The sequence below is a fragment of the Cupressus sempervirens genome, chromosome 5 (assembly GCF_028749045.1).
Source record: "Cupressus sempervirens isolate cs-2001-9-10 chromosome 5, ASM2874904v1, whole genome shotgun sequence".
In the NCBI taxonomy this organism is placed as follows: Eukaryota; Viridiplantae; Streptophyta; class Pinopsida; order Cupressales; family Cupressaceae; genus Cupressus; species Cupressus sempervirens.
This window is the reverse complement of record NC_143122.1, coordinates 423,494,722-423,516,781: the sequence shown is the minus strand read 5'-3', so window position 1 is coordinate 423,516,781 and position 22,060 is coordinate 423,494,722.

Sequence of the window (22,060 nt, the reverse complement as noted above, 5' to 3'; positions counted from 1 at the left end):
TGTGGATGCAAGAAAAAATCTAAGCTAACAATGCACATGAAATAGAAATTTAGAAAAAACCAAAGGTTAGTAACAATGTAACTATAAAAGTCACTAAAGAGCTCTAACAACAAACTAGCATGATAACAATGCAAATGAGGGAGATGTATAATGCTTGAGACAAGGGCTCTATTTATAGACTTGAGAGATGCCTTGGTGAGGTGGCATCTATGTGGCATCCACATAGGTGCCACAAGGGAGACATGGAGATAAGTCATGCAAAGGTCAACATTCAAAGTTTGCTCACACACGTGTGAGTAAACTTGAAGGAAGGAGTGGGGGACAAAGGTGTAAGAAGTGTGGAAGGTGTGAGTGGTGTGAGAAGTGTGAGGGTTTCTCACACATGTGTGAGCACACACTTAGGAACTAAAAAGGGGTTTAAAAAAAAAAGTGGGATTAAGTAGTGGGTAGGCTTAGAAGGATGAAAGTGATGAGTGTAGAGTAGGTTTTAGGATAGGTTTAAGACAATTAAATATGATTTAATTTAATCATAGGTTTAAAAAATTTAATGTATATGGAGGGAATTAAATAAATGAGATTTATTTAAAAGGAGATTTATGGAGATCATGCATTAAATAAATTTAATACATTAGGGATGAAAGTATTTAAATTAAATTTAAATACATTAGGAGAGTAAACCTATTTAATTAAATAAGTAGAAGAATATAAAAATATAATTAATTAGTAAATAATTAATTATAATGTCAAAAGAAATATTAAATAAATTGATATAGTGTTTAGGACAATTTTAAGTGTCTACAGGAAGAAGTTATGTATGTTTTGGTGATGTTTGTTTTGAGATAGAGTTTACAGAGGCATGTTCTGGTAAAATTGTTATATCTCTTAATAGAGTTATTATTATGAGAATCAAGGTTGAGGATATGAAGAATACATATTGGTGATGACATGGCTAAGATCATTCATCATAATATTGTGTTTATGGAAAGATATCCAAGTTGCAATGCATAATGTGTTCTTAATGTGGTTTTATAATGATTAATTGAAAAGGTCTAATAGCCAACTCAAGGAATTGTTTTATGGACTCAATATAAAGGAAAGACATTTTAATTTATCATAAGCATGGTTTTGATTGATGATAAGTAATAGTAAGAGCAAAATGTGAAGTTGAGCAGAGTAGTGTAGAAGTGAAGGAAACTTCATTGCTAAGGTTTTGTTGAGTGATCTAAGGTTTGATATATGGATTTGAGGTTCATGACCTAGTCTACAAGGTCTGACAGTAATTGGTTCAGTTGATAGAACAAAGGAAAGAAGAACATAATAGCAAATTACTTATTTGAGCAATGAGCTCTTCTTGTAGTTGAAATTGCATGTTTGGGTAGTGGCCTCATCTTGCATACGTTGTACCACAACTTCTAACAGGGTTGAAATCTCCTAATAGGTATTCAAAGTCTCCTAATAGAAACTCCATGTAATAAATGTTGTAATCGACTCCTAACATGGTCCACCATCTAACAAGGAATATTTATATTAGTACATCATCTTGTGGGCATCATTCCCACTAGGGTTTTCCCTCTGACCAAGGGTTTCTCTAGTCAACATATCTGGTGTAATTCTCTGTGTGCATCTTATTATGGTTTTTGTTTACTTTGATTGAATGGTTAAGTTTGTTTAAAGAAGATAAATGTATTAATTTTTGGATAACTTATTAACACCCCCCCCCCCCCCTCTTGCCCACCCCCTCTCAGTTATCTTGGTGGACTATTATTTGTAACAATTGGTATTAGAGCTTCAGGTCCTTAAAGATAAAGTTTAACAACTTTGGGAGATCCATGGCAAGCATGTTTAGGAAAGATAGTCCTACATTTGATAGAAGAAATTTTGACACCCGAATGATGGAAATTCTTGGTGAGCTATTAGATTTGTGTAAAGAGTAGAATATTGAGTTTTTAGATCTAGAATCCTTCTGTTGCATACAAAAGAACAATAGCACAAGAAAAGATAGATCCAAATTAGAAGAAGACATAAAAATAGAGGAAGGTATTGACTACTTACAAAGATAGAACTAGAAGGTATGAAAATTTTTGTTTGTTGGACATGTAAAGAATTTGGTCATTTTTCAAGCAGATGTCCTAAGAAATTAAGAAAAGCTAGAAATAATCTACTTTGTAATAAAGTTGAAGAATTTAGAGAAAGTATGGAAAGATCCTTGAAAGATAATGTCAATGAGTCTAGATTGATTAATGAAGAACAAGTATCAGAAGAAACAACTTTGGAAAGTCCAAATGTGAGAATTGATGAGAAATTCAAGATATAAGAGAGAATAGTTTATTACAATTCAGATGATGATGTTGTTACTAAGCCAAGGAATGATGAGATATTTCTTGATTCTAACAATGATTTGAATAATGAAGGAGAGCCAAGGTAGGAACAAAGCTCAAAAATTTTAGTAGAACCAAGAGTTGAGGTAGCAACTCCTACTCTAGGAAAGAACATGATAAAGAATCACCCATCTGAGTAGATCATCAGAAGCAAACATAAAGGTGTGATGACAAGAAGTAGAGTCAATGAAGAACTATGTTTGATATCTCAAGTTGAACCTAAGAATGAAGATGAAGCATGTAAAGATGATTATTGGAAACAAGTTATGAAAGAGGAATTGGATCAGATAGTAAAGAATGAGACATGGGAATCAGCCCCCAAACTAGCAGACAAGAATGTGATAGAAACTAAATGGGTATTCAAAAACAAGATGAATGAACAAGGTGAAGTTGTAAGGAAAAAAGCAAGATTGGTATGTAAAGGTTACTCACAATAAGAAGGAATAGACTATGAGAAGACCTATGCTCCAGTGGCTAGAATAGAAGCAACAAGATTATTTTTAGCCTATGCAGCACATAAGAAATTCAAAGTGTATCAAATAGATGTCAAATCAACATTTCTGAATGGAGAACTTGAAGAAGAAGTGTACATTGAGTAGCCTGAAGGTTATCCTTTGACAAATGATAAGGACATAGTATGAAAATTGAGGAACGCATTGTATGGCTTGAAGCAAGCACCTAGAACCTAGTATGCAAAGTTGGATAAGCATTTGACAAAGCTTGGATATAGCAAAGGTATGGTAGATAGTAATCTCTATTGGAAAGAAATTGATGATGGTTTGATGATTTTGGTAATATTTTTTGATGATATCATATTTGGAGGAAATGATGAGGAAAGTAAGAAGTTTGCAGAAGAGATGAAGAAAGCATTTGAAATGAGTATGATAGGAGAGATGAAATATTTTTTAGGATTACAAATTGTACAAAATAAAGAAGGAATCATTATTTCTCAGACTAAGTACTTGAAGGATTTATTGAAAAGGTTTAGTTTGGAATATGCAAACCTATTGGAACACCTATGGTAACTGGACACAAGTTATCTACAAAAGATGAGACACTTACAGTTGAGTAGAAGAAGTACAGATCTATGATTAGAGGATTGCAATATCTGACTCACACAAGGTCAGATATAGTAAATGTAGTTGGAATTGTTGTAAGATTCCAAGCTGATCCCAAAGAAGCACATTATGTAACAGTTAAAAGGATATTTAGATATTTGAAGGGAACACCTAAGTTCAGATTGTGGTATGACAAATCTAATGATTTTAATCTAAGTGCTTATACTGATGTTGATTAGGCAGGCAGTATGGATGATAGAAAGAGCATGAGTGGTAGAGCCTTCTTTCTTGGAGGAAGATTAGTTTCTTGGTTAAACAAGAAGCAAGATTGCACATCACAAAGTACAACAAAAGAAAAATATGTTACAGCAGCAAAAAATTGTAATTAAGTTGTTTGGATGAAGCATATGTTGAAGGATATAAGGATAGAAATCAATGAACCTATTGTCATACATTGTGACAACACAAGCATGGTAATTATGTCTAAGAATCCAATGTTGCATTCAATGACTAAGCACATTTCTATCAAGTATCACATGTTGAGAGAGAAAGTTGCAGAAAAAGAAATTTGATTGTAGTATGTGAGCACTAAAGTGCAGATTGCAAATATATTCACTAAGCCTCTTCCCAAAGAAAATGTTGAGTATTTGCGAGGTATTCTTGGAGTTATGCCCCTTCCTACATCAAAGTAGAAGATCCAAAAGTGCATCAGTCCAGTGTAACAAAGCACCATTGTTGTCTGGACCGAATGCTGATGCTTCCTATATGGGGGAGTATCTCTGATGGATAGAGTCATCTAGGACTCAGATTGTTTTATATTTTTTTGAACAATGTCTTTTGACACTTGATCTAAGTAAGAATCATTTGTTGTAGAATTTGATGCAATAAAGTTGGCTGCTGAAACCTTTGACATTAATGTCAATGGGGGAGATGTTCGACATGAAAAATAGCATGGACAAACAACATGTACAACATGATAGTTGGAGAATTTTGGCATGAGTATAGTATGTTCGAAAGAAGCACAACATGGAATGACAGTTTAACAAAAATCACATTGAGGTATATCAATGGGGGAGAATGATTAATGAAGAGGATTTGAAAAGTATGTTGAATAGTCCTTGTATTCTTGGAACTAGATGTTTTTCATCTATGTTGTCATCAATGCCAAAGAGGGGGATTTTTGCAAGGTTGTTGGAAGTATGAATGCTAATGATATTCCTATGAGGTATTATTGTAGATATGTTACTATGATGGTATGTTACATTCATCACTGAGTTTGTCATTGATGTCAACATAGCAGTTTTTTGTGGTATTTGATAGAAGAACAATGGAAAGATCAAGTTGGTATAGACAACTAGTTGAGTATTCTAACTATCTGAGGTTATGGGATATACTTATGAGTATCTAGTATATGTAGTTAATGTCAGAAGAAGAAATGATAAGTCTAGACGAAGTTATGTAAGTTTTGGTGATGTCTATTCTAAGATAGAGTTTATAGAGGCATGCTTTGGTAAACTTGTTATATCTCTTAGTAGATTTGTGATTATGAGAATTTAGGTTTAGGATATGAAGAAGACATATTGGTGATGACATGGCTAAGATTGCCCGTCATAATATTATGTGTACAAGAAGATATTCAAGTTGCAAGATGTAACGTGTTCTTAATGTGGTCTTATAATGATTAATTGAGAAGGTCCAACAACCAACATAAGGAATTTTTTTATGGAATCGGTATAAAGGAAGGACATTTTCCTTTATCATAAGCATGGTTTTGATTACTATCATCAGTAAGAGCAAAATGTGAAGTTGAGAAAAGCAGTATGGAAGCGAAGGGAACTTCATTGCTAAGGTTTTTTTGAGTGATATGAGGTTTGATATATGGATCCAAGGTTTGTGACCTAGTCTACAAGCCTTGACAATGATTGGTTTGGTTGACAGAACAAAAGAAAGAAGAACATAATAGTAAATAGAAACCCCCCTTCCTCTAAGTTATCTTGGTGGACTATTGTTTCTAACAAAGCATCGTGCAAAATGACAGCTCAACAATACATGCTAATTTAGAGAGAAAAGCACATTTAAGAAAACCAAGATGGATATAGGGAAGTGTCATCACATGGGTCAACTCTAAGATTATCCTGAGAGTCTCTTTGGACCCTAATGCCTTAGTGACTCTATGCGAATCAATAACCTTTCATATAGAAAAGTTTATTATCTATGTTATATCCAGTCCATTGAGGTAGCAAATATCATGCTATATCTGTTGGAGTTGAGGAAAGCCAACTTCGAAGACGACCAACATCACCTGCATGCGAGAACCTGTCAAAGAGAAGCCAAGAAGGGGAAGAGCATGGAGCAAGGGAAAAACCCTAAACGGACATGAGAGCCAAATATGCAAACACAAAAAGAAAATGTATTTACAACGAGAAGTGATATGTTATGTGATGTTAATACAAAGAGGGAGACCACTTATAAAGACCTCATGGAAGCTTGTAGAACAAGTTGGAAGGTGGTAGAAGATAAGCTTGACAACAAGAAGGGAACAAACTCCCATGTTGTCAACAACTAACCACTACATGCATTAAATATAAAAGTATTAAATAATTTCATTTACCTAAGTAAGCTTAAGTAAATAGAATAAATAATTAACAAATAATTATTTACTCTAACACCCCCCCTTAAGTGCAACTTAGGGAAATGCCTTAAGCTCACAAAACTAAGATGAAATGCAGAATGGGTCCCGGCAACGAGGCCATGTTAGGTACCCAAGTACAATGAAAGAGATGCAACCTCTGTAAACGGTGAAAGAGGAAAAACCACATGGGAAAAACCCTCCCCCAAAAAGAGGTAAGAACCTAGTGAAGAACTGAAGAAGTCTCCAACTAGGGAAAATGTCCCCTAAAACAGGAACAAGAAGTGATCATGAAGAAGCAGCATCACTGAAGCATGAAGAAGCCGCAATTCTACCAAACTGCTGATTTGAAGAACCTCCATGGAAGAAGAAGGCACGAACCGAGCATGTCTATATGGTAGATGATCCATCTCACCGAAATGCATAGGTAGCCAGCCACTGCAATCGCCTTGTATATAGGATCAACCACTAAATACATAGTTCACACTATCAAACCATCGAACCATGGATGCATTAGAACAACAGCATAACCCCCCCTTAATGCAGACGGGGTGTGATGACAGGCAACTAAGAAATTGGGCCGAAATCTCCTACAAATGAACCAAGAACGAGGAGAGAGGGAAAGAGGTACAAACACCTATAAAGACACGGTCTAACTGACTCTGCATGGGGCTAATGTCGTGGAAGGGACACTCACTTGACAAAGGGAGAATGCCTAAAATAGCAAACAAATAATCCCCCCCATGGTGCTTTATGAAATAATGCATGTACAACTGACTCAAAACAACGTTCATGACTCCCAAAATGCAAAAGTGGCACTTTATCTCAGTGTGATACAAAAAAGTGCTTCAAAATGATAGCTACAATGATCAAAACTAAAAATGAGCTGCAACAAAGGAAAGTACAGCAAAAAACAAAGCAAACCATGCCAGGAAAACAATCCTCGGGCCTAAAACACTCAAGATATCGACCATATAGTAAAAATGCCAAAACTATGATAGAAAGAGAAAAGGCCAAAAACTAAGGACAAGGACTACATTTCTGAAAAGATGAGAAGACCAACTTTCCAAAAATATAAAGTTTTCAAAAAATAGGAATGGGATGCAAAAGATATGCATGCCGAAGTCAAAAATAGGACTTCAAAATTCAATAGAAAAAATAGGCAATAAAAATGCATCAAAATCAAAAAATACCTACACCAATTTCTTTGTCTCGGAACCATCTTTCTGACACTTCTTTTGGATCGGAAAAATACCTTCGTATGCAAAAGTTATGGCCAAAAAACCACAAGTAGGTCTAAAAGAGAACTTGAAGGAGAGTGCAAGCAAGGATGATGACACAATGATGACATCATGCTGATGTCACCAAAATTGGTGATTAAATTTGACAGCTTGGAGGCCATCACTGTAAAAAGGAGCCACGTGGCAGACGGCTGATGACGTGGCAGGGGCCACATGGCAATGTGCCATGTGGCAGCCTGCCACGTGTCATGCTCAGAATAGCGCTGACGAGGCCAATCCTCCACACAAGCGCTCATTGTAAATGTAGTGGAGCGGAGCTAGAGGCGGAGGTCGATGGGCGGAGGTGGCCGCAGGGGTGGCGGGGCTACCGACGGAGGCAGAGCTATTGCCGCGACGGTTCTTCGATGCTGCCACCGGCGGTGGAGGTGAGCAGGCCGCATGGTGGTGGCGCGGTAGTGGCCGTTGGGTGGCTACCTAGCGGAGCACCGATTTATATTTTTTTCGTCCCTGCGTCCGTATGATCCGTACGGCAGCGACCCTAGAGGCTTAAAAAATCTCCAAAAATGCCTTGTGTCCAAAATCGAAAAGTTTTATATGAATCCTAACTACAAACGGCCTTCCAGATCCAATGGTGATGTCCGTTTGGGCTGAAAGTGCTCCAAAAATTTGTTGATCCCCCAATTTGAAGAAAAATTGCACAAACAAACTAGGGTTTGTGACTCCAAATCACGACTTCAAAATTTCTTCAACAAAGCTGCAATAGGAAGGCTCTGATACCATGTTGGAGTTGAGGAAAGACAACTCTGAAGATGCCCAACATCACCTACATGCGAGAACCTGTCAAAGAGAAGCCAAGAAGGGGAAGAGCATGGAGCAAGGGAAAAACCCTAAACGAACATGAGAGCCAAATATGCAAACACAAAAAGAAAATGTATTTACAATGAGAAGTGATATGTTATGTGATGTTAATACAAAGAGGGAGCCCGCTTATAAAGAGCTCATGGAAGCTTGTAGAACAAGCTGGAAGGTGGTAGAAGATAAGCTTGACAACAAGAAGGGAACAAACTCCCGTGTTGTCAACAACCAACCACTACATGCATTAAATATAAAAGTATTAAATAATTGCATTTACCTAAGTAAGCTTAAGTAAATAGAATAAATAATTAACAAATAATTATTTACTCTAACAATATCCAATCTACTCAGCTGGCAAGCATCTTCTCCTACTCTCATCCTAGTCTGTACTAGTGCTCAAGGCATGAGCAAGGAACACATAAACCTTATTAATGTTTCTCTCCTAATAAATTTTATTAAGTTGTCACTTTTTTAAATGACTTACAATAAGTAATCCTTGTAGCCACTTGTGGGACCTGATGCTTATTGTAAGTCACTCCCATATATACACTGAGATAACCTACACTAAGCTCATAGGTCATATATAATCTCATAAATCAAATCAAAGTAATAAATCAAGCATGGTTCCATAAATAAGGTTATTGGAATACACACACACACACATTTGTCCTCATGTCATACTTCTCATAAGTACACTTGAGTCCTCAAACCACATATTCAAATAAAAGATTAGTCCTTAAATTGTCGCATAAAACACTCTCAAAGAGTACAAAATAATGAGCTTAGAACATTGTTGGGAAAGAATAACCGTGACTGAAATATCATCTAAATTGCTTCACATAACAGCAATCATAAAAATTAGATACTTTCGAAGCCTTTGTGTACAACCTTATATCCAACATAAATCCCACAATACCTAACAACCATAAAGACAATAAACATACATACACTTCACATAAAAAGCTCTTAATGAATAAAAGTCAACTTATTAGTTCCTCCCAAAGTATGCATTTATTGAATTTGTTTTTTCAATTAAATTGACCAACTAATTGGGCCTTGGGGAAATTTTCAAACATTTAAGAATTAAACAAATTTCTAATGTTTACATTTAATTTTTATTTTATATGATAATATAAATCTCATTTTTTCTAGAATTCTATTGGGCTATACTAATTTTAGTAGGGAGTAGAATTAACTTTCATCAACAAAAAATATAGATTTTTAACTTTAGTCTAATCAAAATTTATGAGCCTTATCATACATCTCTTTCAATTAATAAATACATAAATTAAAAGTAAATCATAATTATTTACAAATGGTAACTTTGAAAAAATGTAAATTGATTATCTAACATATTAATTTAAACTGGTTTTAAAATAATATTATGTGCATAGTATTATGAACTTTTAATTGTCTGCATATGTCAATAATATTAAAAATTAGAGTTTGATTTTAATGGTAAATTTTATATCTATACTATTTTTTTCTTTTTCTTTTTTTATTCTAAGCATTTTTACTTTTATGTTAAGACTAGACTTACTGATCTTGTTAATTCTTGGATAGAAATTTGATTGAAGGCCTATTATTTTTTCTTAATTATAAAATAGAAGTATAAATAATTATATATAATATAAATTCAATCTATAAATATATTAAATCTATACAATATATTTAAATATACTTAATTATCATATGTATGTATAATTGTAAAAGGAAACATCATAATTCAAAGTATATTTTTCAATTATATATTGATTTAAATATCTAATTTTGTAAAATAGTCTAACTTCAATGAGCTTGTCTGATTTATTAAATGAATTCTTTTTACATACAATGATGAAATTATTTTATTTTAAAAGTTAAAGAATTTAGTTTTTAAAACTTCTTAAACTTTTATAAATTCTTAACTTTTATTCTAAAGTAAAAGCTAAGAGTTCTTATACTTAGTCAAAGCAAAATTTTAATTTTAATTATTTTATATACTTGATTATAGTATTTAATAATATTTGATTATTTGTCATTATATTTCATAATATTTTGATGATAATTATGTGAAATCTTCATACAAAAAATATTATACATTCAAATTTGAAAGTAACTCAATTATATTTTTACTCCTCTTCTTATTTTTTATTTTAATTTTTATTTATTCCTACAGGAACTTTCACGCATTGTGTCTCTTATTGTACTTGCCGTAGGCTAGTACTATTGCAATCAGTTTGCAAGATTACTCAATTAGTTTAACATCAACCCACCAATCACAAACAATGATTTTTTAATTATTAAAATATTTCTAAAGCTTTGCTATTAATTTCTATATTTTATATGTTATAAAAAAATAATGATTGGTTGAATAGATTTTGTGTTATAGGAGCCCTTTTTCGAAGGTTCTCCATATTGCAATATTTTTGGCCAAAATTTATGATAGAGAACATGGTTAATATAAATTGTGAAGTTGTTTGTGAAGTTATTTTGCACAAAATCAAATAGTATATTAAATTAATATAATTACTAGTTTTTCTCCACATTTAACCTCTATTCAATATTTTTTACTAAATACTAACACTACACTACACTTTATTTAACACAGTCATTCTAATTATATTTGTACTATTATAAATTCTAAATAGAAACCCTAATTAGATTTAAAAATTCAAAATATTCAAATAAGCAAATCAAATGCAAAACGTCATTTTGTCTATGACTCATTTATCTATATTATTATATTATTATTTTAATTAAAGTAGTATTATAAAACAAAACCAAAATTAGATTATAACTTATTATTTTAATTTTTTTTTTACTATAATTATAATTAATGGCAAGTACATGCCACTATGTGGCACTTGTTTTCTAAGGGTTTAGATTGGTTGTAAAATATATCATTTAAATTTTTTATAACCATTCTAAGTGTGTACTAATATGGAGTTTCACTAAATTCTCATTGTATAATAAGATTTAATAATAGATAGTATTAGTTCTCTTATTGATAATTCCTTAACTTAATCATTTTTTGTTTTGTTTGAAAACTCCATCTACATTTCATTTACATAAATCTTAATCTAAATTAATTATTTGTTTAAATTCAATATTAATATAAAAGAACTTTAAAGGCAAGAGCCTACAACACAACAGTAGATTGTGAGCCTCTTATTGAAGAGGTCTTGGGTTTGAATCTACCCATGCTTAATAAAATAATAATTAATAATAATACATAATAATTAATCTTGGCTTTGGCCTCTTTATATATATATATATATATAAGAACTTTAAGTTTCTTTAGATTAATAAATATCTTAATTTAAATATTTATTAGACTTAATTTAAAAATTATAAAATAAATTAACTTAATTAAATTTTTAGTTTATCTAAAAACAAACTTTACTTATATATATTTTAAATCTGAAAATAAATAAATACTTTATTTATTTTAAAATCTAGAGTTAAATAAATGATATGTGTGTGTGTGTGTGTGTGTGTGTGTGTGTGTGTGAATGATTGATAATGGGTTGAACTCTAGATTAATTGTTTGTTGTAATTAATTATTATTATGTATTAAGTTCGAGTAGATTTGAATCCTAGACCTCCCATGAAAGAGGCTCACAAGTTACCTCCCATATAATAAATCTGAAACCAAATAAATAATAATCTTTTTAAAAAAGGGCAAAGAGAAATATTAAATTTCCTAAATGTATACCAACATTTTTTTTTTTTTAATTACAAGATAAATTTTTCTTTCCCCATTAAGATTTTCTGGTAAGGTTTTGTTTGCTAATGTTTTGAGAAAACCAAAGCTACCAATAATATGATGAAATTGTAAATAACCAATTCCAAAAATAAGGTAGACAATATTTTTTAATGAAAATATCAACATGGGTTTTCCAAACCTTGTATGTAATCAAAAGTGAATAGAAATAATAAACAAAGTGAAAAGCACAACTCTAAATCAAAGATTTTGAAAAAAAGTCTCTAATATTTGTACCCAAAAACTGTTGGCCCTAACTGGTACTGGGGTGGGGGGGGGGATCAGTACAAACTTTCTTCTATATTTACTTTGTTCCTAGTTGAATAAACTTTACTGCAAGTGTTCTGAATAGCAGTAAAATAATGAATGCAACATTGTAAAAGTAAGTGAACTCACACTATTAAAACACATACATCAATGACATGAGGATTTGTATGTGGAAACCCTTGATGAAAGGATGAAAACCAAAGTGGGATTAATATACCCACTACCCCTTATAATGCATGTAAAGGGTTTCCCTATTAAAGGCTAAAACTAGTCCTTCTGAGAACACATTCTATTAGGAGTGATCATAACCAATGAGGATTACAAAAGCTTATGAAAGCTACTTGGTTAGAGGATTTACAAAGACTTCTTATAGGAGGTACTTTATGAGAGGATTTATAAAGCATACTGTTGAAGCGTGCCTAGTTACAAGCTTACAAATAGATGCAATGGTAAGAAATAAATCTAAGAGAATGATCTAATAAGAGCACTATCTTGCATTTTTTATCTCTATGATAACTCCTTGAAGTTTCTCTGATCTTTTTCCTTTCTATTACTTTCCCTTCGAGCTATACTGGCTCACTACTACCTAGTTGTCCTTAATAATCAGTCTAGTGTTCATCTTTTTTCTGTGTAACTATGGTCTCCTTCACTAGCTTGTATGCATTGCACCATCTTAAAATTAATGCACTTTCCTTTTAAGACATTTTAACATATGTTTCATAGTGACTTCTTGGACATGGATGGATTTGTGCTTGATGCCCTATTCCTCTTGTTTTCTTCCACTCTTTCCTAAATCCATTTGTATTTCCTCTCATCTTTCAAAGGCCCTTCTCTTCCCTTCCCTAGGAAAATATTGACCCCTGGTCAACCTAGTCTAGAAGAGGTCGACCCAGACATCTTCCCTAGTGATTATGGAGCTCGAACCCCAAAAAGTCTTGGGGTTCCAAATATTAACTCTTCACTCCCCATTTGGTCTATATTATTTTCCCACACAAAAACTAGTATAAAAGTAGGCTTGGGGGATTCATTTTCCCATCAAACATTCACAAATCATCAAGCACTCAATAGATTCTAGAGATAAAGGTGTTCAATTTTTCAAGAAAGCAAGCAAGAAATTTTTCTTCTGGTCTCCAAGTCTTCAAAGATCCTTTGTCAACATTTCCTCTTCAAAATCAAACATTGTTGTTGACCATCAAGGGAGGAGATCTACATTGTGGAATTCATCACCTACCTCATTGATGGGCATTTACATCCATCACTCTATGATGTGGTTAGGGTAGATCCATTGGAATTGTGGACATATTCTACATCCTTCATTCTAAATTCAACATCTACAACATAAAACACAACCAAATCCTTATTGATAATGGTTTTTATAAGCAAGGTGAATACTTACATTTATCTTGTTTCCTTTACATACATTTACATTTCAATTTCAAGGTTTATTCCTCAATATAGGGTTGACCAAGGCAATCTCTCCCTCACCCAACTACCAAACCTTTGTTTTATATGCACATGAGTGTGATTACATATTTGGAAATAAATCTCCAAAATCTTTTCAATGAATATGGATTGACTTGGTTACAATACCCCAACAACACAATGATATTGTGGGCATCATTCTAGAATAATTACCATCAAGTCAACCTATGCCTTTCACCTTGGTAGAAAAATCCATTTATGAGTTTTTCATTCTATTCAATGTCGCAAATGAAATTTCATAATTCAGCCTAGATCCATAGTTTTTGGAGCAAAAAGTCATCTTCCTCTACACATCTCAAGGTGATTCCTTTATCTTTCATTTCATTTCATACGTTTAGCATAGTTTGGTATCTTAATTGGGCTGATTGTATACACTTTATATCTATATTATCTTATTTATTCAATTAGTGTTAGATAACTGAGAGGGGGTGGGAGGGGTGAATCAGTTATAACTAGTTATCCTACATACCTTAAAAACACTTTTCAACAGCTCAAACAATTTAGTCTTTCAGATCATAAATTCTGTAACCATATCTAACATCTAAATATAAACTAATATGTACTTTGCATTAAATTGTTAACTTAATATACTAAGTATCAAAGTAATCTTCCAACTTATATCGAGTTGCAGAAATAAATAGTAAATACGAAATAAACTTATAAATAATAAGAATCCACACAAATTTGACACAAGTATTTAATGTGGAAACCCTATAAAAAGAAAATTCACCTAGGAACAAACAACCCAAAAAATTTACTCTTTTAAAGTGAGCTCTGTTAGGAGCTAACCTTGTTAAAGGTTACATTCACATTGTTATTGTGACCTTGTTAGAGGATTTTCACCAAAGATCATCTAGAAATTTTTCACTTCTTGAAACTTCTAAATAGTGTCCTTCTTGAAAGGACTTACAAAACATTCGATAGAATGTCACCATATAGGATTTCAAAAGACTATTAGGTCGGCTCAGTTAAGATATTTTTCTCCTATAATGATTAGAGAGTAACAATGAAATGATCTATTGGATTTCATCACTACCTTGCTTGTTTAGATCACTATGTCACTCAATCTCTTTCCTCTTTCGACATCCATTCCCTTTCTAGTTGGTTCGGTCACTCCACACATTAACTTAGCACTCCTCTTTCTTGATCTTCCCAATGTAGTTATGCTCAGTTCTCCTTCTATTTATCACTTCTTCAACATCAAGATCATCAACAACAATTAATGATATTGACAACAATAAACATCGTGTTCATCCTTTAAATAGATTTTTTTTGTTGTTCCTCTAGAATCTTCCAGGTTTTGTCACTTAATAACAATCATTAGATCTTCTTCAAGTTCATATTCATTGAATCTAGATGCTTGGGAAGTATACTTCCACCTGAAACTTTGTGCTTCACTTTAAATTGTCAAATCTCCTTCATTAGATGTTCTTTTAATTTCTCTAGTCATTGATCTCATAACATAATTCATCCTTATCTTCGAACCTTCTTGATCAAACTTTATTTTCATCAAATGTCAGCCTCAAATTAAATATTTCCTTAAATTGTTCTTCATTTTTATGTTTGGCTAACATTACATCTGTAAGTTTTAGTAGATCGTGGTTGGTGTAGACTTATCAAAGTGTTTTGATATGTATTCTAGATTGTAGCAGACTGGTGTCTTCTTTAATATCAGTCTTTCTATGTTCTTGTTGTGATAATATATTATCCTTATCTGAGATCAGTATGCCAAGTTATTGATATGATCTGCAGACTTAGATTGAAACTAATATATATACATGTTGAAACATAACTTAATAGGGCATCACCCTACGTGGTCATGCCTCAACATGTACATACACTAGCACCGATTCAAAATCATTTTAGTTAGACATTAATAGTATTAATATAAGCCACGTGTATAAATTAGACTCGATAACTATGACAAACTTAATACAATGCAAAGGCAGCCACTCAATAATATAATCAGAGTGAAGGAGATAGCATTTCAATAACAATTTTAATAGCATCAAATTATAGTCTGTTGTTATAATGATTATAGACAGAGAATCATTTATTAGATATAATTCATATTTAAACATCTGAATGTATAAGGTTATGTAGATAAAACATTATCAAAAACACTGCACTATTAAATTGATAGTATATATATATATATATATATATATATATATATATATATATATATATATATATATATATATATATATATATATATATATATATATATATATATATATATATATATATATATATATATATATATATATACTAATTAAGGTAGATGTTTCAATACTCTTAACTACTAACCTTCTTAACACTCCCTCTTTAGTAATGAGGGATTGAAACTTCTTTATACAATTAAGTATGACTCAATTATATTTGATGAAATATGGTATCCGGCGAAATCCAATCTAAATAACTATAATAGCTAATTTTCATGGTGTCCAACAAAATTTGGCCTATAACCATGATGGATATCAATGTGTCCAATAGAATCTGACATATAACAATGACAACAATAATTTTCATGATGTCTGACAAGATCTAACCTATAATCATGATGGATATCAATGTGTCTAGCAGAATCTGACCTATAACAATGACACCAATAACCTTCAATACTTTTGGTATTTAAAGGTTAGTCATCTATTGATAAGATCGTCACCTTATAATAGAGACTTTTAACAAAATATGAAAGATCATCACCTTCCATTTAACAAGTTTACAAAAAATAATTTAATATAATATTCTTGAATAAATTTACAAAAAATGTAATTACATATTTGTCATACCAAGTTTAGATCTAAAATACTCTATTTTCACTCTTGAAAGAGGTTTAGTGAAAATGTTAGCATTTTGATCATTTGTGTTAAAATAGATCAGCTTGATCACATTTTTGTCAACCATGCCTCTGATATAGTTGTAAGAAGTCTCAATGTGCTTTGACCGATTATGGAACACTGGATTTGCTAAAAGTTTGATGCAACTTTGATTGTTACAATGGATCACAGTGGAATCTAACTTCTTTCCAAATAATCCAAAGAATAGTTTCCTTAACCAAACTACTTCATGTGCTCCCATGGAGGTTGCCATATATTTTGCTTCAGTAGAACTCAAAGAAACTATAGGTTGTTTTATACTAAACCATGATACCATTGCTGATCTAAGATTAAAGAAACATCCGATGGTACTCTTTCAATTTATGGAACAACCAGCCCAATTAAAACCAGTATAGCCTTCAAGTTTTATTTCAACATTTATGTACTTTAGTCCAAGACCAATAGTGCCACATAGATATCTCAAAACATGTTTAGCCGCCATCGGGGGTATTTTCTTAGGGTCACACATAAAGTGACTTAGTACATTCATGGAATAACAAATATCAAGTCTAGTGTTCACCAAAAACATGAGAGGTCCAATAATTTTTTTGTAGAGGGTAGGATCAATAGATTCTGAATGTGCTACTTACTCTTTTAGCTTGTGTAGATTAGTTTCCATTGGAATTGCAAGTGGCTTGCTATCCATCATCCCAAATCTATTCAAAATATCCTATGTAAATTTTCATTGATTTAAGAATATGCAATCTTCCTTTTGACATACTTCTAGGCCCAAAAAATAATGTAGCAAACCTAGGTCTTTCATGTCAAATTTAGTAGCAAGGTCTTGTTTTCATTTAACAATTAGATGGTCTTCACCTGTTATCAAGAGATAATCAACATAAAGAACCAATATGATCATATCTCAATTAAATATTTTGAAATAGATATTAGGATCAACTTCATTTTTAGAGTACCCTAATTTGATGAGATAGCTATCAATTCTTTCATACCAAGCTCGAGGTGCTTGTTTCAGGCCATACAATGCTTTCTTTAGTTTACATACATAAAGATTTTCATTTTTTATCATGAAACCTTCAAGTTGTTCAATATAAACTTCTTCATTTATGACTCCATTTAAGAATGCAGTTTTCACATCCATTTGATGCACCTTCCATCCTTTCACTACTGCTAATGCAAGAATTGTCTTAACTGAAGTGAAATGAGCAATGGGGGGAAATTTTATTTATAATCAATACCCACCTTCTATGAATAACCTCGAGCAACAAACCTTGCTTTATGTTTCTCAATGCTCCCATCTACTACATATTTTATTTTATATAGCCATTTAGAAGACACAACAAATTTGACTTTAGGTCTAGGTACAATGTCTCAGACATCATTTTGTAGTATTGATTGATATTCTTCAACTATACTTTCCATGCTTGACAAGTTAAAGCTTCTTCAACAGATGTAGGTTCAAATTTAGTGAACTCAGTTACTAGTGTAGTATAACGTGATTTTTTTCTAGTTTTCTTGACTTCCTTAGTAATTTCATTTGGTTCAATATCATTTTCTTCAATCATTTTTCTTGCCCACAATGGTCTCTTTTTGATATTTGAGATGTTTCTAATTTTTGTATCTAGTATTGAACTCATTTATTTTGATATATTCTCCCTCTAAATTTCAGGTTGTGGATTTTCATCTAAATTTGTTGAAGGCTCATCATTTGTGCTTATAGATAGTTTTTAAGGTAATGTTTTCCTCAAATATGACATCTCTACTTACTTCTATTGATCTTTGTCCAAGAACATAGACTCTATATCCTTTTGAGTTTTCACTATAGGGTATGTGCAGGATCATGGTGTGCGAAAAAGTGGCGATGTGAAAAAAAAAGAGTTTGAAGACGCTTAAAAGCGCTTCAAAATCTATTCTGACTTTTTTTCACCTATCCAGGAACCAAACCTGGAAGGTAAGGCCGAGCCTTATCAGATATCTGATTTGACATCAGATATCTGATATCATATCAAATATCCGATTTAAAATCGGATATCCGACATGTGACCGGATATCTGATAATTAGATTAATAATATTATACCGCTATTATTATTATTATTATTTAATAGTATTATAATAATTATTATTATTATAATATAATAGTATGATATATTATTTAATATTATTATTATTATTATATTAAATAATATATCATACTATTATATTATAATAATAATATTAAATAATAATATTATTATTATATTATAATCGTATAATATTATACTATAAAAATAATATTATAATGTATTATATTATAATATATAGTAATGTAATATAATATATATATAAGATATAATATAATAATAATAAGTAATATCTTATAATATAATATATAATAAAAAAGTATAATATATTATAAATTATAATAATATAATATAATACACAATAATATTATTATTATTATATAATATAATATTTTATATTATAATATATAGTAAATTAATATAATATATATAAAATATAATATAAAAATATATAAAATGTAATATAATGTAATATATATTATATATTATATGTTATATATTATATGTTATATTATATATATTATATGTTATATTATATATATTATATTCATTATATGTTATTGCGGTCATATCGGATATCTGATGTTATATCAGATATCTGATACCTGCGCATAGGATAAATAAAATCACAGACCTGCGGGCCCTCATTTCACGCAAATTTGGGGCCAGTATTACCATTATCCATCGGATATCAGATACGAGATCGGATATCAGATATTTAGGTATGTTTTTTTTTCCTCAACTCGTTTCTAACCTAAATTTAATAAATTTTAGGATGATTTTGTTTGTTTTAGTTGAATCCAGGGTTTTTTTGAAAAAAATGGTTAAATTTTAGATTTTTTTTAATATATATTACATTTTACAATTCAATAGGAATGGCTAATCAGAATGATGACACTGAGGCAGGGAATAATATTCCTCGTAACCCACCACCAAATGATCCAGTATCCCCACAAAATCGTCCACCAAATGATCCTCTACCTCCTCAAAACCCTCCTCAAATCGAGGATTTGATAAATGAAAATCTCACCGAGTTGAGAGGTTTGCATAGAACATATAATAATGTACCTGCACTAGCTCCTATGTTATCCACATTAAACATCGTAGTGGATAACATTGAAACCCTTATGAACCAACAAAATGTCACTTTTCGTTGGCATGATGAAATGCACCAGATGTTTGGTGATGGTTTGGATTATGATGAGGTTGCAGCCCTCAACATAACCAAAGATGATTTGGCTAGCCTTTTTGCTAACCCGAAAACGGGTATACCAGTTGACCCAAAAAAACCAAACTATCGATTAAATGGTGCACAAATGAAGCCATACATGCAAATTTTTGGGATCGTTGGTGGATGATCTTTGATATCCCTCCACATGGCAATTTAGACATACCATTTTATTTCCTTAGAAAATTATTTGCAGAATTTGTGTCGAAACTTAAAGTGAACTATTGGAGCATGAAGCCCAACATGGGCTTACGACTAGGAGCTCCTCAGGATAGACCCTCTTCCTAGTGGAAGAAACTTGGCACTTTTGTCCCCCCCACTGATATCTCCCCCCCTCCTCGAGTGCAGCACCTAGATATTATTACAAAGGCTAGCTCTTAGACCATTAGAGCCATTCATAGGCTGAGTAGCCTAATGATATCTCAGGCTAGGTCAATCCTGCCTCCTCGTGTTGATGATGTTGGTGCCAGTTCATCATCGGCTAGCTCATCACACATTTGTGTGCCTCACACTTGCATTACATGCAAGAATATTTTTCTGGCTCCCATAGGTGATCTTCCTGAGTATCATTTTGTATTATATGAGGATACACCAGACACACGTGCAGAGGCTACAGACCCTGATGTAAGAGAGGAGGGGAATGCAGAGGCATGGACTCCTTCGGTGTCGGTATGTGTATACATTTTTTTGTTATGACATAGGTGATTTAAAGTTAATTTTTATAATAGAGTAATTTTAATTTTTAAGCCATACTGACTTTTACATGTATGTGATCTTCATTCATGTTTAGTTGATGACCGAGGAGGAGCTCAAACAGATAGATGATGCTACACTCTCGGCCATTTCATTTGGCCTTGAGACATATACGGTACATTATGTTGTGTTCGCATTTTTTTTTTCTATTTGATATTGTAGCATATATGATTGCTAATCTTTCTTTTATCTTGCAGATACCACCTGCCCTAGGGGGGAAAAGTGTCGGGGGTGAGCCAACATGCACTGACAAAGGAAAGGTAATTAGATGTTTTCTATTTGATTAAATATCGATGCATTCTTGTAAAATTTTTGTGGTAATCCCATTTAATTACATTATTTATTGTATATAGGGTATGGCTACTGGCGATGAGCCTGTACAAATTCGACATCCTAGATCATCAGGGATTTCCGTTCGCACAAAGAGCCCCATTGTATGTATAAGTATCATTTATTTTTAATTTTTCTTATTGATGCAGAGGAAAGTATGATTGTTGTTCCATACAATTTCTGTGATTTTTTCTGTACCAATAATGATTCATGTCTTGCATATGTTCATTACAACTTAAATAGGCTTATATGCACCTGCCCAACCGACCAAGTTGGTTACAAAGGTTTATTTAATCAAACAAATACCAAAATACTACTTTCCCTCCAAAACTAATATGACCGTTTGAATTTGAAATTCAAATTTCAAACTATAGTTTTTATGCATTCCCTAACTTTCTAAACTATTCCATTGACTCAAAATTGGTCATATGGATTTATTAAATGCAACTAAGTATGAAACTATCCTAAGACTACCCCATATGGCTCTTTTGGCCATTTTACATCATGTTGCCCTTAGGTCCTTACTAGGACTTTTATGACTGTTGTCTTTCAAAGTACATTGTTTATTACATAATTCCATTATTGGTTTTAATATATCCCAATTAACAATTAATGATGTCTTTGATCCTCTATCTTCATCTAGTACCAAGGCTCTCTTAGATGATTTAATAGGTGCCCCTGCACCAAACACCCCACCTTCAAAGAAACTCTTGTCCCAAGAGTTAAGGGGTACTATCTTCTTTCCTCCCATCCTTCTAGAGGGATGTTTGCAACTTTGCACCTGCAATGTATGACCCTGCACACCTGCATACAAATCATTAGAAACAAAAAGTATTGGATCCTTGTTACCAATCATGGTAACCTTACTGTATATGAGCAATGTTAGTATGCTAATAGAAACCAAATTTAAATAAAGCTTCTACAAACTTAAAAAAATTCATAAACTTCAAGATAGACTAAGATGAGCTCTCAATTGAGAATATGAGCCATTAATGGACTCTCTCAATGAGAAGCTCTCTTGTTGAGTGGCTTTGTCTAAATAGATAGGATGTATGCTCAAGCTTATGCTTCAAAAAGGGCTTCAAATGGAGTTGGAATTTGGGTGTGAGTGTATGGTTTTGATGTAAAATGGCTTCTTAAAATGGCATTATGACTTTACTTCATGGATTGTGTTATTTTGCAAAGTGGAAGGA